The 20766-nt window shown below is 44.8% G+C and overlaps 1 protein-coding gene and 1 long non-coding RNA gene across 4 annotated transcripts in view; one reads left to right on the top strand and one right to left on the bottom strand.

Annotated features, from left to right (window-relative positions):
* Positions 1 to 367: 367 nt before the first annotated feature.
* Positions 368 to 15227, top strand: LOC129523983 (uncharacterized). 2 transcript variants are annotated; one of them, XR_008667628.2, is made up of 5 exons: positions 368 to 463; positions 8647 to 8932; positions 10138 to 10286; positions 12638 to 12736; positions 14922 to 15227. It is a non-coding gene; the product is annotated as an uncharacterized lncRNA (long non-coding RNA). The 2 variants fall into 2 exon arrangements; XR_008667627.2 differs by lacking the exons at positions 368 to 463; positions 8647 to 8932; positions 10138 to 10286 and adding an exon at positions 11374 to 11781.
* The window catches only part of STK3 (serine/threonine kinase 3), a 422170-nt gene continuing 409548 nt past the window's right edge, over positions 8145 to 20766 (bottom strand). The window contains exon 13 of one of the 2 annotated variants that reach the window (XR_008667625.2): positions 8145 to 8334. The gene's annotated coding sequence lies outside the window, so the exon portion shown is untranslated. Of the gene's footprint in view, positions 8335 to 10194; positions 10245 to 20766 lie in introns of those variants that run through there. The other variant, XR_008667626.2, reaches the window with a different exon arrangement.

Here is a 20766-nt window from a genome sequence, read left to right on the forward strand (position 1 = left end):
CTCCAGCGGCCACATGACTGAGGGGAAAAGGCAAGAAACCCGATTCCTGAAACTGGGCCCAACTGATAGGGCCGGTTCCTGGAATCCCAGCAGAGAGGCGGCCGGCAGGGGTGGGGACCAGCCTTCCCAGGGCTTGGGCTCCGTCCTGCATGGCAGCGTTTCAAAGTCCAGGCAGGCCGCAGCTGGGCCGCCTGCCTCCCACAGAAGAGGAAAGAAATCCAGGCCCCAAGGTCCCCTCCTTACTCTGGGAACCTTCTCTGTGCCACAGCATGAGGGCTCTGCCTGCTCCTAGCCTCCCCCTAACAGAGCCCATTCTGCCTTGGCTCACAGGTGCCTGTGCTCTTACTTGCTTCGAAGGGTTAGAATCTTGTCAGCAGGGAGTTTGTCTCATTCATCCTTAACAGCAATAACTGCCATTTGCTGAGCAATTTCTACCTGTCTTCTGTGCTCCTTGTCCTGGGAGGTAGGCAATTCTTTTCATTGTCATTCTACAGATAGGGAGGCAAGCTTCAAGAGGTCAAATAACTTGCCCAAAGTCGCCAGTAGGTGGCCACGTCAAGATTTGAGCCTGTGTTTTATGAAAGCCCATGCATTGAATCCTCAAGCCAGGCATTTCAGACATCAGGGCTCACAGGTGTCAGACTAGATGTATAAATGAGAGACATGGAACAGGCAGGATCTATTATAGAATAGCAGGTGCATGTCTGTCTGAGGGAGCAGCTGCTCCAACCTTCGAGCTGATTTTGCCTCTTGTGAATACTGGCTCACCGTGGCCAAATGGATTTTTTAAGAATAGCCTGAGATCCACATTTCTAGGTGAAACGTCCTGATTTTAAAATTTGGGTAACTAGTTTAAAGTAAAAGCAAAGCAAAGCACAACAAAACAAACACTATGTGGGCTAAACAACAGAAGTCACTGGATCAGATATAGCCCATAAGCCAGCAGTTTAAAAATTCTGTACCACGTAGTTGTACCATGTTGTGCTCTGTGCATATTAGGTGTGTAGTGAATGTTTTTTACTTTAAAGTAAAACCAACCTTACTTCTAGGAACATCTGTATCTACAGGAGGAAAAACGTACAGTCTCAGATATTCCCAAGGATGCACAATTTTGAATGATCAGTGCAGATGTTGCCTTCCAGGGCAACAGATGGTCATCAAATGCACATATAGACCAGGCTAGTGTATTAATGAGACGCTCTAAGATGGATTCTCCTCCCACATATCCAGGTGAGACCACATCGTTAGAAGAAAGACACATTCACATGTTGCTTGGCCCAGCAAATGAGGCAGGAGAATAGAGAATTAGGGTAACCAAGGGTTAAGGCATAAGCAAAAGAACAGCAGGTGCAGCCAGTTCTAGGCAAGATTAGGCACCATACAGGCCACATCCTCACTCATGTGATAACAAGACGTTTCCACTTTGGCCTCTGATTGGCTGTGAGCCAAGTCTCCACTACCTCTGGTCACAGGCCAATCCTTCATAAGGTGTAACCAACTGGAGGCTTCTAAAGGACACCTAGGGGTGTTACCAAATTCTTTTAGCCTAATAAAAACCCTAAAGACCATTGCAATAGGGGCTCTTGAGCTGCTTGCCCCAGCCTGCTTCCACTTTGTGGAGTGTGCTTTCTTACTCCATTCTTTTGTTGCTTTGTCTTTCATTGCTTCGTTCTTTCGTTGATTTGTTTCTGCGTTTTGTTCCATTATTTATTCAACTCTTTGTTTAACACTCCAAGAACCTGGACAACTCACTGTCAAGACCTTCCATCCAGTAATACAAAGACTTGGCCTCTGTGAACCATCCTCTTTTTCTTCCTACCTCCTACATGGGGAAGTTTCCAAGACTCAGTCCTGAAACTTCAGCAACTCTCTCTGTCTCATCTTCCAGAAAGAAGGGATCTCAGGCCCTTTCATGGATTTGATGATCACCTCTACGCCTCACTCAAGCCTAAAGCCAAGTTCTCAATCTTCCTCCCAGAATCAGGGTGCCCACCCTCCTGCTGGCCCCATCTCTGCCACTTGCACTATCATTCTTCTGCTTGGGCAGCTCCAGATCCCAGCATCATTCTTGAATCCTTTCTGCTTTCCTCCTTCAATAATCAGCCCCAAACCCTAGCCAATATCTCATTCCACCTCTCATCACGTCATACCTGGGGCATTGCTATATGCTCTTAACTGGTGTAACCGGGATAACATTTGGAAATTAACTGAGTCCCTCCTCCACATTCCTTTCTTTCACCTTATGGCCCTCCCACACAGCAGGCATCCATCCATTGCTTCAAGGGAGGGTTGTTAAAGGCAGTCAAGTTCTTGGTTTTTGAATTTCAAAAGCCGGTCATCAGTTTTCATCATACCCCCTTTCCCCAGGAGAGAAATATTTCCCAAGCTGGGCACTGGGGAAGGTGTAAAAGGTTTGATGGGTCCCCGAGAAGAAACCCTGTTGTGCCTTCCTCCCACACCTGGGCTGAGCCCTAGATAGATTTGGAGGGTGGGTGGCAGAGGGGTTTGAGTGGGGGTTGGGGGGAGGTCGTGCAATTCAAAGCAAAGGAAACAAGTCCCATTTTCTGTGAAGGAACTCAGCACAGCCCAAGAGCTGAGCAGTAGAAATGGCTACATGGGGTGTCTGGGAAATAAGACTTTAAATGTCCTCCCAGAGTCTCCTCTGGTCCCTAAGTGGTGACAGAGAACAGCCAGATGTCCTTAAGTTCACGAGAAAGGCCTGAAAGAACTAAGGGCCAACCGAAGAAAGACCCCGGATGAAAGTGGAGGTCACACACAGCTGCAACCTCCTTGCCTCAATGACTGAGGACCTCCAGGAAGGAGGGCGTCTCAGCTGGTGCCTGGATGGGCAAATGATGACCAGGAACCTGACTCCCCTTTGCAGTGCCCCCGTCCATCACTGTAGCCCTGCTCCAAGAGCCTGGAATTCAGACACAACTTCAGTGGGTGGAGGGAGATGTGGCAAAATCTGAACAGACAGAGATTAAATTTGTGCCCCACCCACCCTGAAAAAGAGAAAATATTTAGGAATTGTAGAAAAATCAAGTCACTATTTTTATGGCCTGAGTTTGGGTCCTGAAATTCACCAGTGCTCCTTGCCTCTTCTCCCCGTATTCCAAATGATTGTGTATTCTGTGGCTGGATTAATCTTCCTCCAGTGCCACTTCATGCTTTCATGGGTTCAAAGAATAATTATTGAACAGTTGCAATGAGCCAAGAGATGTGTTAGGGGATTAAAACTTTAAATTGAGAGTAATAAGAAAGACGAAAAATAGCATTACACCAAAATGCCATTTTTCAAGCAAAGCTCTGAAAGTTTGACAATATACTCTGTTAGGTAGGCAGTGGGGAAGCAGGCACTCAGTATATTGCAATTGGAAATGGAAAATATTACAACCCCTATAGAAAGAAATGTATCGATACCTACTAAAATGATATATATATTTGCCATTTGAACAAGTCCATCTACTTGCAAGAATCTATACCAGAGAAATATTGACAAAAGTACGAAGGGATATGTGCACAAGACAATTAATTGTAGCACTAGTTATAATAGCAAAGAATTGAAAGCAACCCAAATGCCTATCAGTAGAAAACTGGTTGAGTAAATGATGGAGTTTATTATTACTAAAATACATAATAGATTACTATGCAGCTATAAAAAGGAATGAGAAATATTTCTATATACCACTATGAAGTGATTTTAAGAACATACTATTAAAAGTGGGGAAAGGCAGAGATACTGTTTATAGGGAAGTATTTTACCTGAGAAAGGTGAGATTATTAGATTATATATACATATTGGATATATATTTTTTAAACGCAGGATAACAAAAACTAATAGTGGTTACATATAACCGCAGTTTTAGAACTGCGGTTAACATATGCCCTTGGAGTACCCTCAGGGCTGATGTAAAATTGGCCAAAATTGGAATACCTTTGCATTTTCAATAAACTGTTTCCAGTCATTTACCATTTCTGTTGCTTTTCCTCCATTCTCAATGTTCCAAGTTTTCATCTGGTATAATTTTTCATCTGTCTGAAGAACATCCTTAGCAATTCTTTTTGAGCATGTCCACTGGCAACAAATTCTCTTAGTTTTCTTTATTCTGATTCACAGAGTGTTTTTATTTTAACCTTCATTCCTGAAGCATATTTTCATTGGATATAGAATTCTGGAATGACAGTCCTTTTCTTTCAGCACTTGAAAAATGTTGTGCCACTTTGTTTTTGCCTCCAGGGTTTCTGATGAGAAGTCCTCAAGCATTGGAATTATACCACTATAAGTAGTATGTTGTTTTTCTCTAATTATTTTCAAGATTTTCTCTGTCTTTAGTTTTTAGCCATTTGATTATGAAGTGGCTGGGTATGGATTTCTTTGGGTTGATTCTGTTTGGGATTCATTCAATTTCTTGAATCTGTAGGTTTATGTCTTTCACCAAATTTGATAATTTTTCAGGCATTATTTCTTCAAGTTTTTTTTTGTTTTTTGTTTTTTTCCAGCAATGCACTTTGTCTCCTTCCTTTCTGGGTCTCCGATGACTTAAATGTCAGACTTTTTGGTGCTGTGTGATAGGTCTCTAAATCTGTATTCACTACGGTTTTTTTCTCTGTTTTTTAGATTAGGTCATGGTTATTTATTTATCCTTAAGTTCATTGACTCTTTCCTCTGTCACTCAGTTTTGCTAGAGAGTCCATCCCATGTGTTTTATTTTGGTTATGATTACATTTCTACATTCTAAAATTTCCATTTTGTTCTCTTTATATTTTCTATTTCCTTGTTAAGGCCTTCTATTCTTTCTGTTCATGTGAAGCAAATTCACCCTTACTTTTGGATTATTTTTATTATAGCTGCTCTGAACTCTTTGTCAGATAATTCTAACTCTGTGTCATCTAAGCACTGGCATCCGTTGACTGCTTTTTCCCATGCAAGTTGAGGTTTGTCTGTTTTTTTATGTGCCAAGTAATTTTGAATTGTATCCTGGACATTTTGATTATTAGACTATGAGACTTTTTGTCTTGCTTAAATTCTATGAAGGATGTTGCTATTTTTGTCTTAGCAGGCAATGAACCTGGTTAGGCTCAGGCCTCACTTTCCAACCTGCCTTCTGTGGGCTGTAGTTCCAGTGTCAATTTTGTTTTCAAATTCAAAGTCTTTGCAGTGCTATTCAGTTCTGCCCCTATGTTCTTCTCCTAGTGGCTAGTCTGGGACCTGGGCAATGGTCTATCTGTTAGTGTTTCTCTGCTGTTGGGGATCAGATCCACACATGTGCAGCTCGGGGATGAGACATGCAGCTCATAAACACCTTTATGCGGTCACTTCCCATGAGTCTCCTTCTCCACGATCTCTCTGTTACTTGTCCACTCCTTGGGGCTCCCCTTTGCAGTTCTCTGGTCAGAAAGCTGGGCTTTGGTCACCCTACTCTGCTGTGCACCTCCCACAACTGTACCCACCTTCAAGTCCAAGCTGGAGGGAAAAAGTAAACTCACCACCAGTTTAATGGTACACCAAATTTGTGTCTTTTTCCCCAATCTGCCTATTACTATTTGTTCTTGAGCATCCTTGCATAGCATCTCGTGCAGTCTTTCCAGGTTTTTAGCTGCATTTCACTGGGAGAGACAGGGTAGAGTGTGCTTACTCCATCTTAACTAGAACCGGGACACAATAGAATGGTTTTAGAGGACATTCTTCAATATGTGCCTCTGAAGATGTGCCTAAAGACTCATCTTAGAACTCAAAGTCAGGTAAAGGTAGTTTCCTGATGAATTTCTACAGATTTATTTTATGAAACTGATAGTTCCCCCTTTTTACCCTGGTTACTGAAAAACTCAGAAAACATGATTTAGTTCACATAATCTAATTGCAGTGTCTGACACATAGGAAGTGCTTAGTAAACATTAGTCATCTCCATACCTGTCTATCTCTCCTCTTATCCTCCAAGAACTAAATGTTATACTCAATAAAAGAAACCTTTCTGAGTCTGTTTTTTTAAAAAAATAGAATTTGACTCTTTTCATGCCTTTTATTACTTGACTTTCTCTTGCAGTTCTGTGATAGTCGTTTGGAGACTTATTTTCATCCTATTAATCTTTTACACTGCCTCAAATTGTTTGGAAGTAGTCAAGGCATAAATGAACAAATAGATGACAAAAATACTGTATTCATGGAATGCTTCCTATTTCTAAAACTGCTTCTACACCTCTTTCCATATTTCATCCTAAACAATACCCCATATTAGTGAGGAAGAAAGGTAGCATGAGGCTCCTCATCAGAAAAGCCCAGCCCAGGCAGCACTGACTTGGGGATCCTCTGGGCTCCCCTCCCACCGAAACTGAGATGAATTGTTCCCATTTTTATCTTCTGTTGAATGTTATACCAAGATGAAAAGAAGTCTTGAGAATTTCAGTGTCCTCTGGGACCCCATGCCCTAGGAACTCTCAGTCTAGGACATTCCCAGCAGGCCCTCTTTTCTCAGACTGCCCCATCAGTGGCTAATGACTGCCCTTGGGGTCCAGGGACCCCTAGAGAAACTGGAGGCCTGATGTCACTTGAGGAAACATGATACTGGTTTCTACTCCTTCCAATCTGACTTGGAATTAGGACTCATCTCCTGAGTAGGGTCATCTTGTCCACTTGAGGGGGGCTTTCCACTCCTACTCCTGTCCATGAAGCCAAGTACCTCTTCGTGGGTTGGCACTGAAAGGTAGGCACAGAAACCACTTCAGCTGGCACACAGAAAAACATCACTATGACCCTTGCCTGTTATTCAGCTGTATCCTGGATCCCCCCTTCAGTTCAGAAAGGGAGGCAGAACCTAGCACTCAGATGGGCCTCTCTTCTTCCCTCCCTCTCTCGCTTAGTGACACTCAGGAGACAAAGATTGCAGCCATTTCTCTCTGAGGGGGAGTCCACCCAATGGCAACTTACTTGCCTCTGACAGTTCTAGGAAATGACACTAATACACACGAGGCTAGGAAGGAGAGAGCACTCAGGAGGCTTCTTGAAAGGTCCCTTGCCCCCTTCCCAGGTCAACTTCAGCAGCCACACATTCCTGGGGCTTAGTTGAACTTGGACTAAGCTCACTGCCGTGGTACTGGCATGTCTGAACATGGTCAAGGTCTACAGACCAGTACCAGAGTCAGGGATGACTCTGAGTGACCCTGGGCCTATCACTCCAATGTCCTCAGCCCAATTCCTATGGATCGCCACCTCAATTCCAAGGAGAGGCTCTGGAAGGGTACAGATATGGCAACAGTCCTTCGCTCCTTCTTGTGTCCATACCCTTTGCAATGTGACTTTATAGCTCCTCCCATCAAGAGGTGGACTCCTCATCTCCTTGATTTTGGGCTGATCCTGTAACTTTCAGTGTAATAAGGCCAATAGAATCAATACAAGTGATGTTTGCCAGTTCTGAGCCCAGGCCTTAAGAGGCCTCACACACTTCTGCCCTTTGCTTGGGATTCCTGCCCCATCCACCTGAACAAGCCTGAGCTAGTCTGCTAGAAGATAAGAGACCTTTATATCCTCTTATCCTCCAGTAGGCTGGGGAACCAGAGCTGGTTAGCCCAGTTACCTCCCAACAGAGACCCCAGGCAGGTGAAAGAATCCAGTCAAGGTCAGCAAAGTTGACCCATGGCTGGCCACAGATACAAGAGGAAGCCCATCTAATTCCAGCCTGAATTGTCAACCTACAGAGTCATAAGCAAAATAAATGCTTATTGTTTTAAGCCACTGAATTTTGGAGTCATTTCTTATATAGCACTAAATAGCCACTGTAGAGGCTGAACACTAAGAGAGCTATTTGTCTACCATTTCTTGGGATATTGGAGTACAATGCTTTAGTGGTACCAGTCAGTCAATGGATAGAGACAGGAAGGGATGGGGGTGGAGTGAGCAGCAGGATAAGGTTGTGTCTTGGGAGATGTTGCTGTAGTCTCAGAACTCTCAAGTAGCAGGAGGAGCCAAAGCAGGAAGAGAATTTAGCAAACAGGAGCCCAGAGAAGTGGCTAGAGAAGCACTCTTAAAACCATCTCAGGGACTTCCAGAAATATGTAGGAGAAAGATGAAAGGCTAGAGGTCTTATGGAGACAATGTGGTTGGAGCCAGAAAGACTATGTAATTTTAATATTACATCCAAGGCTACTCTGATTGAACTTTTTTTTTAAACTCAAATGAGAGATTGTAACTTTCCAAACGACATTAGAAATAGGAAGTTTTCAGCCAGGCACAGTGGCTCACACTTGTCATCCCAGCACTTTTGGATGCCAAGGCAGGAGGATCCCGTAAGTTCAGGAATTTGAGACCAGCTTGGGCAACACAGCAAGACCCCATCTCTAGAAAAAACAAAATAAAATAAAACAGAAATAGAAAGTTTTAGCAGATTTGTTACACATGAATTCTTCCAAATCGTGAAAAAAATATTGGTAGATTGTGTTTACTTTATTCATTCTCAAAGGATTCTTTATTTCCAATTCTTTGGGGATAAGAAGAATAAAAATTGAGAAATGACTGCAAAGACTAGCAGCATTTATCACATATTCTTTGTACACATGAAGAAAGTGAAGAGCACACCAACAAATACTAAGTTACTGTGGCAAAGAAAGAAGTTTGGTGCTTACTTATATTGGGTTCTCTTCTCCTTCCAGGCAAGTGTGAAGATTACACATCTCTGCTCACTCCCCTTGCCACAGAGAGCAGAAACATGACTAGTGGAGCCAATGCGGCAGTGAGCAGCAGGGATCCTGTCATTTCTGAGCTGAAGCATTTCAATGTTTGTTTAGAACCCTCCACCATTCTCGCCTGCCACATGGACTGAGGAGGCTGTGTGTTCCAGATGGCAAAGCCACAGGGTGGTGGTGTCTCTGTCTGTGTGGATCACTGAGCCAGGCCATGAAGTGAAGCTGCCTTAGAAGTTACCCAGGCCTGCAGCAGGTATTGCACAAATATGAAATGTACTTCAATTGTGTCAGACTTCTGGGATCTTGGCATTGCTTGTTACTGAAGCATTGCCTGACCTAGTCTGACTAATACAGTATTGAAAAGCTGGCATCTAATTAAAAAAAAAAACTATCAATGTTGCAAATACATTACAAAAATGAGGAAAAATTATTGTGCTATTGTTCACTGCAGATTTTACATGGTTTAATTTTTGGCAAGCAAGATCTAGTGTTCAGAGGAGCATCCAAAAAACTTTGTGAGCATGCACATGATAATGGAAATTTTATCCATTTGGCAGAAGCCACAGCCAAATTTGATAATATTATGGCAGAATGTTTCTGCATAATATAAATGTTGACACTAAATAATATTGCACCTATTTGGAGAATGAAATACAAAACTAATGAAAATTATAGCAGATGCAGTGAGTGAAATAGTCTGAATAAGGTAAAAAGAGCTAACTATTATTCATTATTTTGGCTACAACCTTGATGTGTTTGAGACACAATCCCTGACAGATATAGAACAGATAACTTTTTTGTTGTTGTTGGATTTGTGGATTCTCAAAATGCAAATATTTCTATATGCAAACATATTGGAGATTTTTTTCTCCAGCAAATGTCACAACTGGGGAAGGATTATAAACAATGTTAGTAAACCACTTACAAAACCAATCAAGAATGAAATAATTTGAAGTGCCTTGAATATCACAATGTTGCAAATATGCATGGAAAACAGGACAGAATGAAACAGATGATTCTAAGAGATGATTCTAAGAAATGATTCTAGGGCATTTTCTCTTTCTTGACTAGATATTTTAATCTTAGTAGTGAATGGTGCAGGAAAAATCTCTTCTGACACCACTGAATTTTTTTGTACCATCCAGATCTATACAACTGCCTTTCAGCTTCAGTGAAATGTTGTGTATTAAAAACACATTTACCAAACATAAATTTGAAACACTGTCAAATGCATGATGGGAGAGTTGAGTTTATGCCATTATGGCACTAAAAACTCAATTAGAGACTCTATCCAATTCTTCTTTAGAAAATTTTGATATATTAATAAAGACAAGGATTATAAAATTCAAGCCAAAGGTAAGCTTTCAAAAACATCCGCTGTTAAGTTTATTTGCTCAGGACTCATTTGGGAAGATGTTTTACATAAAATTAATGCTATGTATATCCAAAATAATACAGGAGCTGAAATTCAACATATTGCCCTAAGAAGCATCCAGAGCAATTGTGTATCTGCAGATGCTTATTGTGTCGACTGGGAGATGGGGTGAGAGTGGAGGCTTTTCTTCCTGTTGAAAGAAGAAAGAAGGTTGTTGGCATCTGGACTCATGGTAAGAGGCGTGGTTGACACCATGGCTTGGGAGGAGGCAGTCTGCCCTGCAGCATGGTAGGCAGATGACCAGCCAGGAGTGGTCCCTGGGGAAGGGCCTCTGCCATTGAGATCCTGGAATTTTCATGTCTGATGGCCAGTGGCCAGTGATCTTTTCTGCATGGATGTTCTGCCAATCCAGGCCTTCAATAACACTTTGTCAAACTCCACAGCCTCTACTTAGGTCCAGACTCAAACTCCCACTCCCTGGGAGGCAGTGACTGGGTGGCAAGACAGAATGAGAGATGCAGTGAGAACATCTGGCTGAAGTGACAAGCAGCCACGCTGACTGCTGGTGTGAAGTTCTGATGACAACCAAGGCAACTTCACACATGACTGCACAAAGTTAATTTAACATGTTTGACTCTGCCATTTCATCCTAGTACCATAGATAAGATTTTTTGAGTAATTACTATCTACCAGGCCCTATTCTAAGTTCTTTGTGAATATTAATTAATTTAATCCTTGAAGCCACCTCACTATTGTGCCCATTTTATAGATAAGGAAGCTAAGGCCCAAGGAGGTTACACTAATTACCGAAGGTCAAATTAATGACAGAGTCTGGCTCCAGAGTCCACACTTTTAACCAGAGTGCAACAGAATCTGAACGTTACCCTTATAACCAAACAGTTCACAGTAGTGTTCTGAGTTTTACTCCTAGAAAGAAAACACACACACACAGTCCCCCATCCCTCTGTCCGACAGATAAATCCAAAACCTGCTGCCAGCTTACAATTAGCTTGAAACTGCTTCTGGACCAAGCGTGGTGGCTCATGCTTGTAATCCCAGCACTTTGGGAGGCCAAGGTGGGAGGATTGTTTGAATCCAGGAGTTCAAAACTAGCCTGGGCAACACGGTGAAATCCTGTCTCTACAAAAATTACAAAAATTAGCTGGGTGAGGGGGCGGATAGCATGTGCTTGTGGTCCCAGCTACTTGAAAGGCTGAGGTGGGAGGATCATTTGAGCCCAGGAGGTCAAGGCTGCAGTGAGCCGTGATCATGACACTGCACTCCAGCCTGGGCAACAGAGTGAGACCTTGTCTCAAAAAAGAAAAGAAAGAAAAGGAAATAAAAAGAAAAGAACTGCTTCAGATTATCAAGGTTTCAGGAATGCTGATGTCCAGCCTCAGAAACTGCTTCTGCTTGTTTGTCTCTGATATGGGTTGGCTCTGTGTCCCCACCCAAATCTCATGTTGAATTGTAATCCCCACGTGTTGAAGGAGGGACCTGGAGGAAGATGATTGGATCATGGGAGCGGTTTCTCCCATGCTGTTCTCATGATACTGAGTGAGCTCTCACAAGATCTGATGGTTTAAAAGTGTGTGGCAGTTGCCCGCTTGTTCTCTGTCTCTCCTGCTCCACCATGGTAAGATGTGCCACCTTCCCCTCCACCTTCTACCACGATTGAAAGTTTCCTGAGGTCTCCTAACCATTCTTCCTGCACAGCCTGTGGAACTGTGAGTCAATTAAACCTCTTTTCTTCATAAATAACCCAGACTCATGTAGTTCTTTATAGCTGTGTGAGAATGGACTAATATAGCCTACCAAGCAAGCTGTGGGCTTCCCTATCTCTTAGTGTGGGCTAAGAGCATGTCAATGCCCCACATTGGCAGGAAAACCTGCTGCCACCCCTCAGCAGAGAGCAAAGGGCATCACGTGTCTGGGAAACTGAGCAGGAAAACTTTCACTCTTACAGTGGTTGGAGTGGATGGGGAATCTTTGTTTCCAGACCCGAGGCCATGCAGCAGCTACTTGGGAAGGAAAGAGTGACTCTTCCAATTCCTACCCAAAGCTTTGGATGCATCTTAGGGCATGACTTACCAAAGTCAAGGAACATCAAAATTATGGTGACCAACTTCTCCTAGTTTCCCACAACTTCCCCTTTTTTCGCTGTGAAAGCCCCACATCCTGGGAACCCCTCAGTCCCGAGCAAACTGGAACAGTGGGCATCATGATCAAAGATGAAATCAAGGAAAACCCTTTCCACCCTAGCCTCAAATACGGAAGGCCAAAACCCCCAATTCTCCCATCCCATGGAAGCCAGGAGATCCCAAACCCTCACCATCAGACTACAGGCTGCGCCTCGCCGCTCTTAGTCCTAGGGGACTTGACATCTCCTCAGTGCACTGAGATGAGGCATTGAGGACACAGACCTCACATTCCATCTGCATGCTCCCATCTCCCCCGAGGCTGCCAAAAATTGGACACTGGGAGATGGAGATGCTTGGCAGCTGGAGTCACTCCCAGCCTCGGGCAAATTTTCCAGGCTTTTACATCTTTGGAGAAGATGGTAATATTCCCTGTTTCTTCCAGATCCACACCGCCTAGGGTCAGAGATGCAGGGAGCTGGCCAAAACGCCTTTCTCTGTGATAAAGAGGCCACAGCGTTAAATCCCGTGAGTTCATCAACAGGTAACAAAATATTTTGCATGATTTGGCCTTGACTGAAAGGAAACTGTGAAACCTTCAAGGTGCTCTCTGTCCCTAGTGTGGACTCTCCAAAGAGGTCCTGGTCCCCAGCATGGCTACAGACGTTCACTGCATGTAATCCAGACCTCGTCTAATGCTATAAGCAAATAAACTGAATATTCAAAGAGAACAAATCACCAGTCCATCAAAATCCTTGGGGTAAATTAGTTCAGCAGACTGGACTAGAGACATACTCCGTGACTCACCCCCACCCAGAGTAAATAAGGGAAGATTAAGCAAAACTTGATTGAATCATGCTGAAGTTTGGCATAACTCAACAAACAGATCAGCCTGAAATCTCACATTAGGAACACATAATCTCATAAAATTTATGACTGTTATTGCTCACCACATATGTTTCTGGGTTACTGTGTGCCGGGCTTCAAGCGAGCTTCATTGCTGGGGTCTTGAGGGGGCTGCCTGCTGATCCATAACGTATTTCAAGAAAGAAGACACATTCCCGGTTGACGCTCTTTGGCATGAGTTTCCACGTGGCCTGGCCACGGCAGGGAAGGAGACTGGAGGGGAGATATTGGCAGTGGGAAGGGGGTTTTGTGCCATGCCCCAAGCGGGCCCCTTGGCAAAGTCTTGTTGAGATGCTGAAGGGAAGACTGGCAAACAAAGCTTTTCTATCTCTCTTAGCCTCAGTTTCCTTATTTGCAAAATAAGGGGTAAAATTAGACGATCTCTGAGGTCTTTTCAAGAAGATCAAAGGGGTGATTCATCTAAAGATAATTCATCTAAAGAGAATGAATTGCCGATCTACTGCCCTCCAACTCCAAAAGGAAGCCAGAGCAAGAACTGGCCACTATGTCACCAACTGAGAGCAGTAGAGAATGGGGTGTGGCTTACAGGAGGCCATGGAATGCCAGCCCTGAGATCTGGGAGGAAAGGAGAGATGACCACATGCTTCGGGAGAGTCACCCTCTATTGCTGCCCAGAGATAAAACAGAGTTCAGAAGTGTTTGCAAACTTGTATCGCCACTCCACCTTCCACTGCCCATTGATCGAGGCCCTTTTCCCCTCTGAGCCCAAATGCAACCTCATGATCCTTCTTGATAGAAGCTGCTACCCACACATCAGATCCTGGTGGTGAGCAAGAGCTGCTTTCCAACCCAAATGACACTCAGGCTCCCTCCAGACCCGTGCTCAGGGATTCCAGGTCTGACTGTAGAGATGCAAGAATGCAGAGTCAGTGACAAGCCAGAGCCCCCAGAGGGGGAGCCAGTTCCTTGAAGTGAAGGGCCATCATTTGCAGGAGATGGTTACTGAAGTCCAAGTCCAGGGATTCCATAATGAAAGGAAGACCAAGCCCGTGAGCCCTGGACTCATATTGAAGCCCAGAGCAAGGCAACAGATTCCCAGGCCCCAAGGCTGTGCCCCCAGGTGTCACCACGAGGGAACACACATGTAGCAAAGGCAGGTGACATGTAGACACAGCAGGCGCCTGCCATACTGAGGTTTGTCCCTCCCTGCACCCATCCCGGGCTCTGCCCTGAACGTCTCAGCTCAGCAATCTCTCTCACGCAGATCCCTGCCTTCCCTGCCAACAGCCAAGGTCTGACCCTTCTGACCCTCAGGCCCTCTTCCAGGCTTCTCCTGTTCCATTTCCAGCACTGCTGGCTCCATCCAGAAAGTTTTGAACAAAAGAGTAACATTTTTCTTTCTGGCTTGTTCATTTTCATGATGATTTTCACAGCCAATTCCAGTAAATCTGCTACAATAAAAGTCCCTATTCTTCATCCATGTTCTTCTAAATAATCTTAGATTTGATTTGAAGTCTACTTCAGTTAATATTTTGTCTTTTTTTTAAAAAAAATAGTTTTGTTGTTTTTTCCTGATTGTAACTCAGATATCAGCTGGGGACTGCCCTGCCCCTCAACATCTGTGAAATGTCCTGTGGCAGACTGTATTTTCCAAATAAGGCCACAACATTATTTTCAATCCCATATGTTCATTCCAGAACTTTGCAATTCCTCCATTGAGAGATGGCGGCTGTGTCATCTCTCCTTGAATCTGGGTGGGCCTTTTGACTGCTCCAACTGATGGAGTGCATATAATTGACTGTGCGACTTCCAAAAAGCAAGTTAGGAAGGCCACACAGCTTCCACCTGGCTCTCTCTCTCAGGACACACGCCTTAGGAGCCATGGACAGCCACGTAAGAAGTCCAGCCCCCTGAAGATGCCCGGCTGCCAGCACCATGCAGAGACCACATAGAGATGGAGAGAAATCGCAAGAAGCCCCAGCTGCTCCAGCTCCAGCTGCCTGAGGCTTTCCAGCCCAGACACCAGACATGTGGATGGGGAAGGCTTTGCTGGGACTCCAGCTGCAACTGCAGGAGAGACCCCATGCAAGAGCCACCCAGCGGAGCCCAGCCAACCCCCAGAACCTGGAAAGATATAATAAATGATTATCGTTGTTTGATGCCAATAAGTTTGAAGTGTTTTTTTAATGTAGCAATGGATAACAGAGACAATTTGGCTCAAGCTCAAGCAATTCTGTGTCTTGTGGAACTCACAAGGCTTTCCAAGGCTTTTGCTGATTCCTGGAAAAACAGAATGGATTGTTCATTTGTGGGTTGTATGTGTTCAGATGCTGCCTCTGTCTGACCCCACACAACATGTGAAATGTGGCTCCAATTTCATATCCCACAACAACAATCACTCACACCAAGCATCTGAGTGGGTAGTAGACCACGTAGGAGATTAAAGATTGTGTTGCCGACCACATGGGATTTTGTCAACTTGCTCCCTTTTCTCCCCTACCTCTTCCCAGTCTCATCTCCTCTCAGGTTGCTCTGGGAACCCACATTCTTCTCTCCCTGCTATGAAGAGTAATTCAGATTCCCTCAAGTGCCTAATCCCAAACTTCCACACTTAAGCATATCAAGAACCAGCCTTTACTGGAGCCAATTGAGGTTACAGACGAGCAATTATTCTTGTGCGCATGCATTGTAAAAAAAATTCAAGGAACGCCCAGAAAAATAAAAGAAGAAAGTAAAAATTACCTCCAAATCCCACTACCCAGTGATAACCATTATTAATGTTTGGTAAACATCCTATCTATATACAATTTTATATACATAAGATTATACTATCCTTGCTGTTCTATACTTCCCCAGGTATAATTGGTATTAATAATAGCTTTACCATTTATTTAGCACCTACTAAGTACTTAGCAATTATATAAAGGTAGCATCCTCATCGCATCATTATCTTCTTTTTCCTAAGGGATCTTAGGGAGAGTCAGAGCAGGGACCTGAACCCAGACCCACCCAACCATAAGGCTGGTGCACTTGCCACTAACCCATTCAGCCATAGCAGAATCTTTCCCCAAGACCTGCATACCACTGTGGAGAGACTATCCTGGCCTGCATATCTTGAGCCAGATCTAGCATCCTAATACATTCCTGTGTCCTCTTTCAGAGAGTCCAAGGGATCGGAGCTCCCTGGAGTCTGTTTGGCTCATTCCTGGTGAGGCTGAGTTTGTGAAAGGAAGCGAAAGTCTGGGCCCCACAGGAGAAACAGGGAGGGTTCTGTGTCCCCAGTACAGCAGAGCAAAGCCAGATAGGTGCTCTCCTCTGCCTCCGTGTCCCCTCCGGGACGGAGGGGGCCCTGCTGTCCTGGGAGTCTGGGGTGGTCTCCCACGAGTTCAGCATGAACCATCTGCCTCCTCCTCCCAGGGAGTGTTTGTCCCAACTCCTGAGGGCCTCATCTGTGCAGGGCCAGCCAGGCGAGGAGGACATGCCTTGGGAACAGTCTGTGCTTGTTCCCTCAGCCCTAGAAGAGACTCTGCCAGGTGGTACTTGCCCTTCCCTGGGGAGGAGCCTGCAGTATGTTCTCTGTCAACCTTTACTGATGAGCACATGTTCCAAGCAGAGCCCCAGGGGACTAGCATCTTCTCTGACCCCTTCCAGAGAAACCCTGGGTGAGAGGCTGAGAGAGGAGACCCCACAATGGGGACACCGCAGCCCCAGAAGAGGAGGAGCAGCCTCTGGGGAGGGCCTGACCTTTCCTTTGTTGACTTTCTTGGGCCTTGCACTAATTGTGAAGAAGTAAAAACTGAGTTATCAGTCTCCAGCTGTTCCCACAGCTGCTGACATTTGAGGGAGGCCAAGGGCAGTGGACTCCTCCCCACCACACAACCACACTCGCAGCTGTCCACTTGAAGGTGGGCCTGCCTTGCAGGAGGTCCCCTTTGACTCCAGAGACTCAGACACTCCCAGCTCAGGGTAGGCGTTTAGAAGTTAGGCTGTGAATCCAAAAACCTCAGACTTGAGTTCTGGCTGCCACTTAATTACTTGAACCCAGGATAGTTTGCTTAACTCTTCTGAGCCTGGGCTTCCCCATCATCTTAGTTTTGTCTCCCCCATAGAAGTACCCCCTAAGATGGGCGTTCTGGTGCTGGTGTTTTAATTGGGAGGTGATCCCAGGAAGCCCCAGCAGGGGAGCAGGTAAGGAAGGGAAGTAAGCCAATGAAAGATCATTGTCAAGCCAGTGACAAAACAGAAGCTTAATCCTGCTGGGGAACTCTTAGAGGCAGTGGAAAATACATGTCCTGGAATTATCCCCCATCTCCCTAACCCCAGGGCAAAGGAGCTGGCATATTGATCCACCAATTCCCACCAGTCATTGTTTGAGGGCTGCCCCTGGGGAGGGGGACAGGGATCATATCTGTGTCCCTCTGGCCTGCCCTATGCACAGGTAGAGCAGGCTCCAGCCACAAGAGATAGCCTAAGGCAGAGTCACACACTACTCTTGCACACTACCCTTGTTACAAAGTAGACTGCGTGCTATAGGCAACCAAGGACGTGTCTTCACCCTCCAAACCTCCAGTGCCCTCCAGTGCTCTGGTAAGTGCCAAGGGGATATGGTGGGGCACCCTCAGCCTCTGCTACCACCACCTCTAAAACAAGAGAAATGACACTGGCTGCTTAGGATGGCTGTGGGGATATATACAGATTTTGTTTTATTTGATTTGTTTCAGTAAGCAGTTGACTTGGTTGAACTCACACTGCATATTCTGTCTCCTGGGTGGCAGCTCAAACCCCCACAAATGCATAATTCAGAGGTCAGCCCAAGATTGAGGCAGAGTTTATGCACTGAATTTAGTGCTTATCCTCTTTTGATCAGTCTTTTCAATGACATTGCCTCCATTTACAGTGAATATAGTTTCCTCAAACCCTGTCCTTTTGCCAGAAAAACTATATGCTGTCTCTCAGAGTTCTATTCTAGCATCTCTCTATGGGACATGCTCCTGCTGGCTTTTTAAAAGTTGACCGTGGGGCAGGTGCAGTGGTTCATGCCTGTAATCTCAGCACTTTGGGAGACTGAGGCAGGAAGATCACTTGAGGCTGGGAGTTCAAGACTAGCTTGGACAACATAGCGAGACTCCATCTCTACAAACAATCAAAAATTAGCCAGGTATGGCTGGGTGCGGTGGCTCACGCCTGTAATCCCAGCACTTTGGGAGGCCGAGGTGGGTGGATCACGAGGTCAGGAGATCGAGACCATCCAGGCTAACACGGTGAAACCCCGTCTCTACTAAAAAATACAAAAATTAGCCAGGCACGGTGGCGGATGCCTGTAGTCCCAGCTACTCGGGAGGCTGAGGCAGGAGAATGGCGTGAACCCAGGAGGCGGAGCTTGCAGTGAGCCGAGATGGTGCCACTGCACTCCAGCCTGGGTGAAAGAGCGAGACTCTGTCTCAAAAAAAAAAAAAAAAAAAAAAAAATTTAGCTGGGTATGGTGGTGCATGCCTGTAGTCCCAGTTACTCGGAAGGCTGAGGTGGCAGGATTGCTTGAGTCTGGGAGGTAAAGGCTGCAATGAGCCATGATCGCACCACTGTACTCCAGCCTGGGCAACAGAGTGAGACCTTGTCTCAAAAATAAATCAATAAAATAAAACTTGACTATAGGTTACCATTCTGCTTAACAATAAGCTGAATGAATAAGCACACAATAACTAGGGTTGAGAGAGTCAATCAAATAAAACCCACAATCAAGTTAAGGACCAATCCTGAATACAGATAACCTGTCTCATTGTCCAATCATGCCTCCAACCACATGACTGAACTTTCAGTTTGGGTGAAAAAAAGGCCCTTGTAGCTATGTAGCCTTTTATTATTTCTGTAATGAATCCCTATTTGGCCCCAGAGATATCAATATTCCAACAGTTCCTGTTCTTGCCCCAATGTTCTCATATAGGACTTCTTGTCCCCAGAAAGTCTACTAATCCCCATAACCTTATCCCACCCTCTCTCACTCAGCTAAAATTTTCTGAGAATCCACTTCTGATGGTGCCCCTAGGAGAGGGGTGACAATTTTGGATGAGTGGGGAGATGCCAGGTTTCCAGATTGTTCTGAGGATTAAATAAGTTAATACACATAAAGTGCTTAGGACTTGTCTTGCACGTAGGCACATAGTAAGCCCTTGATAAATGGTGGTGGTGGTAATATTGTTATTATTATTATCTTATTATTATTCTCTCTTCTCTTCTTAGTTGTAAATATCATAAGCATAGAGTAGGAACTCAATCACTGTGCGTGGAATGTAACTTAATTGGAAAGATGCCCTCTATCATGGCCTAGAACCTAGATGCCTCAGAGCCTAATTAGCAGTGGGTCAGGAAATACAGATGCCTCCCCTGAAATGGTGATACTAAGGTGTATTAGTCCATTTTCACGCTGCTGATAAAGACATACCTGAGATTGGGCAATTTACAAAAGAAAGAGGTTTAATGGACTTACAGTTCCACACAGCTGGGGAAGCCTCACAATCATGGCAGAAGGCAAAGAAGAGCACATCACATCTTACATGGATGGCAGCAGGCAAACAGAGACAGCTTGTGCAGGGGAACTCCTCTTTTTAAAACCTTCAGATCTCGTGAGACTTATTCACTCTCACGGGAACAGCATGGGAAAGACTTGCCCCCATGATTCAATTACCTCTCACTGGGTCCCTCCCACAACACATGGGAATTCAACATGAGATTTCGGTGGGGACACAGACAAACCATATCATAAGGTGACCCAGGTCAGTGTCACCTCCACCAGGAGGGCTCTTTTTAACCATCTGAATTTGGCACCCTCCTCTATGTTCCCATTGTACACCACTCTTGTTCCAAAGTAGACTGGGTGCTATGGGCAACCAAGGATGTATCTTCATTCTCCAATCCTCCAGGGCCTGACACACAATAAACATCCAGTAAGTATTTGCTAACTGAATATAGGCTTACTTATCTTCCCCCCAGGCATTTTATTTTATTTTATTTTATGTTATGTTATTTATTTCGGCTTTCATCTTAGGTTCAGGGAGTACATGTGCCCGTGTGTTACACGGGTAAATTGTGTGTTGCTGGCATTTGGTGTACAAATGATCCCATCACCCAGGTAGTGAGCATAGTACCCAATCATTTTTCAACCCTTCCCCTACTGCCAACCTCCCCCCTCTAGGGTTCCCCAGTGTCTACTGTTCCCATCTTTGTGTCTGCCCCCACACATTGTAATGTCTAGCTAGCACAGTACCTGCCCATAGTAGAGACTTACAGGTTTATTAAGTGTATGAAGGGCATAGATTTCCTTCATTACATGCAGGTGAAAGAAACATACTTTTTCCTTCTAAATCTAGTTAAATCTGGCTCTAGCCTGACTGAGAAGTGTCTGATACATTGATTCAGTAACACCCAACTCTAATCCCTTATCTGCGCCTACCACAGAGGCTGGAAAAGCTACAATGCTCTTTTTTTTCCCAGCATCCTTTGCAGTTAGGAGTGGTCAGGAGACACAGTATAGGCTGATGAGATGTAAGACATTTGCTGGCAATGTCCTTACTTTCCTTCTTCCTGTGCGATATACAGACACATGCCTGGGGGGTATAGCAACCCCCTTGAAAACATGAGGTGACAGTGTGAGGAAAAGACTGAGACAGTCACCCACGAGCCAGCCTTAGCGTCCCTGAGTTATGAACCAGT

This window comes from Gorilla gorilla, chromosome 7 (assembly GCF_029281585.2).
Source record: "Gorilla gorilla gorilla isolate KB3781 chromosome 7, NHGRI_mGorGor1-v2.1_pri, whole genome shotgun sequence".
NCBI classification, from domain to species: Eukaryota; Metazoa; Chordata; class Mammalia; order Primates; family Hominidae; genus Gorilla; species Gorilla gorilla.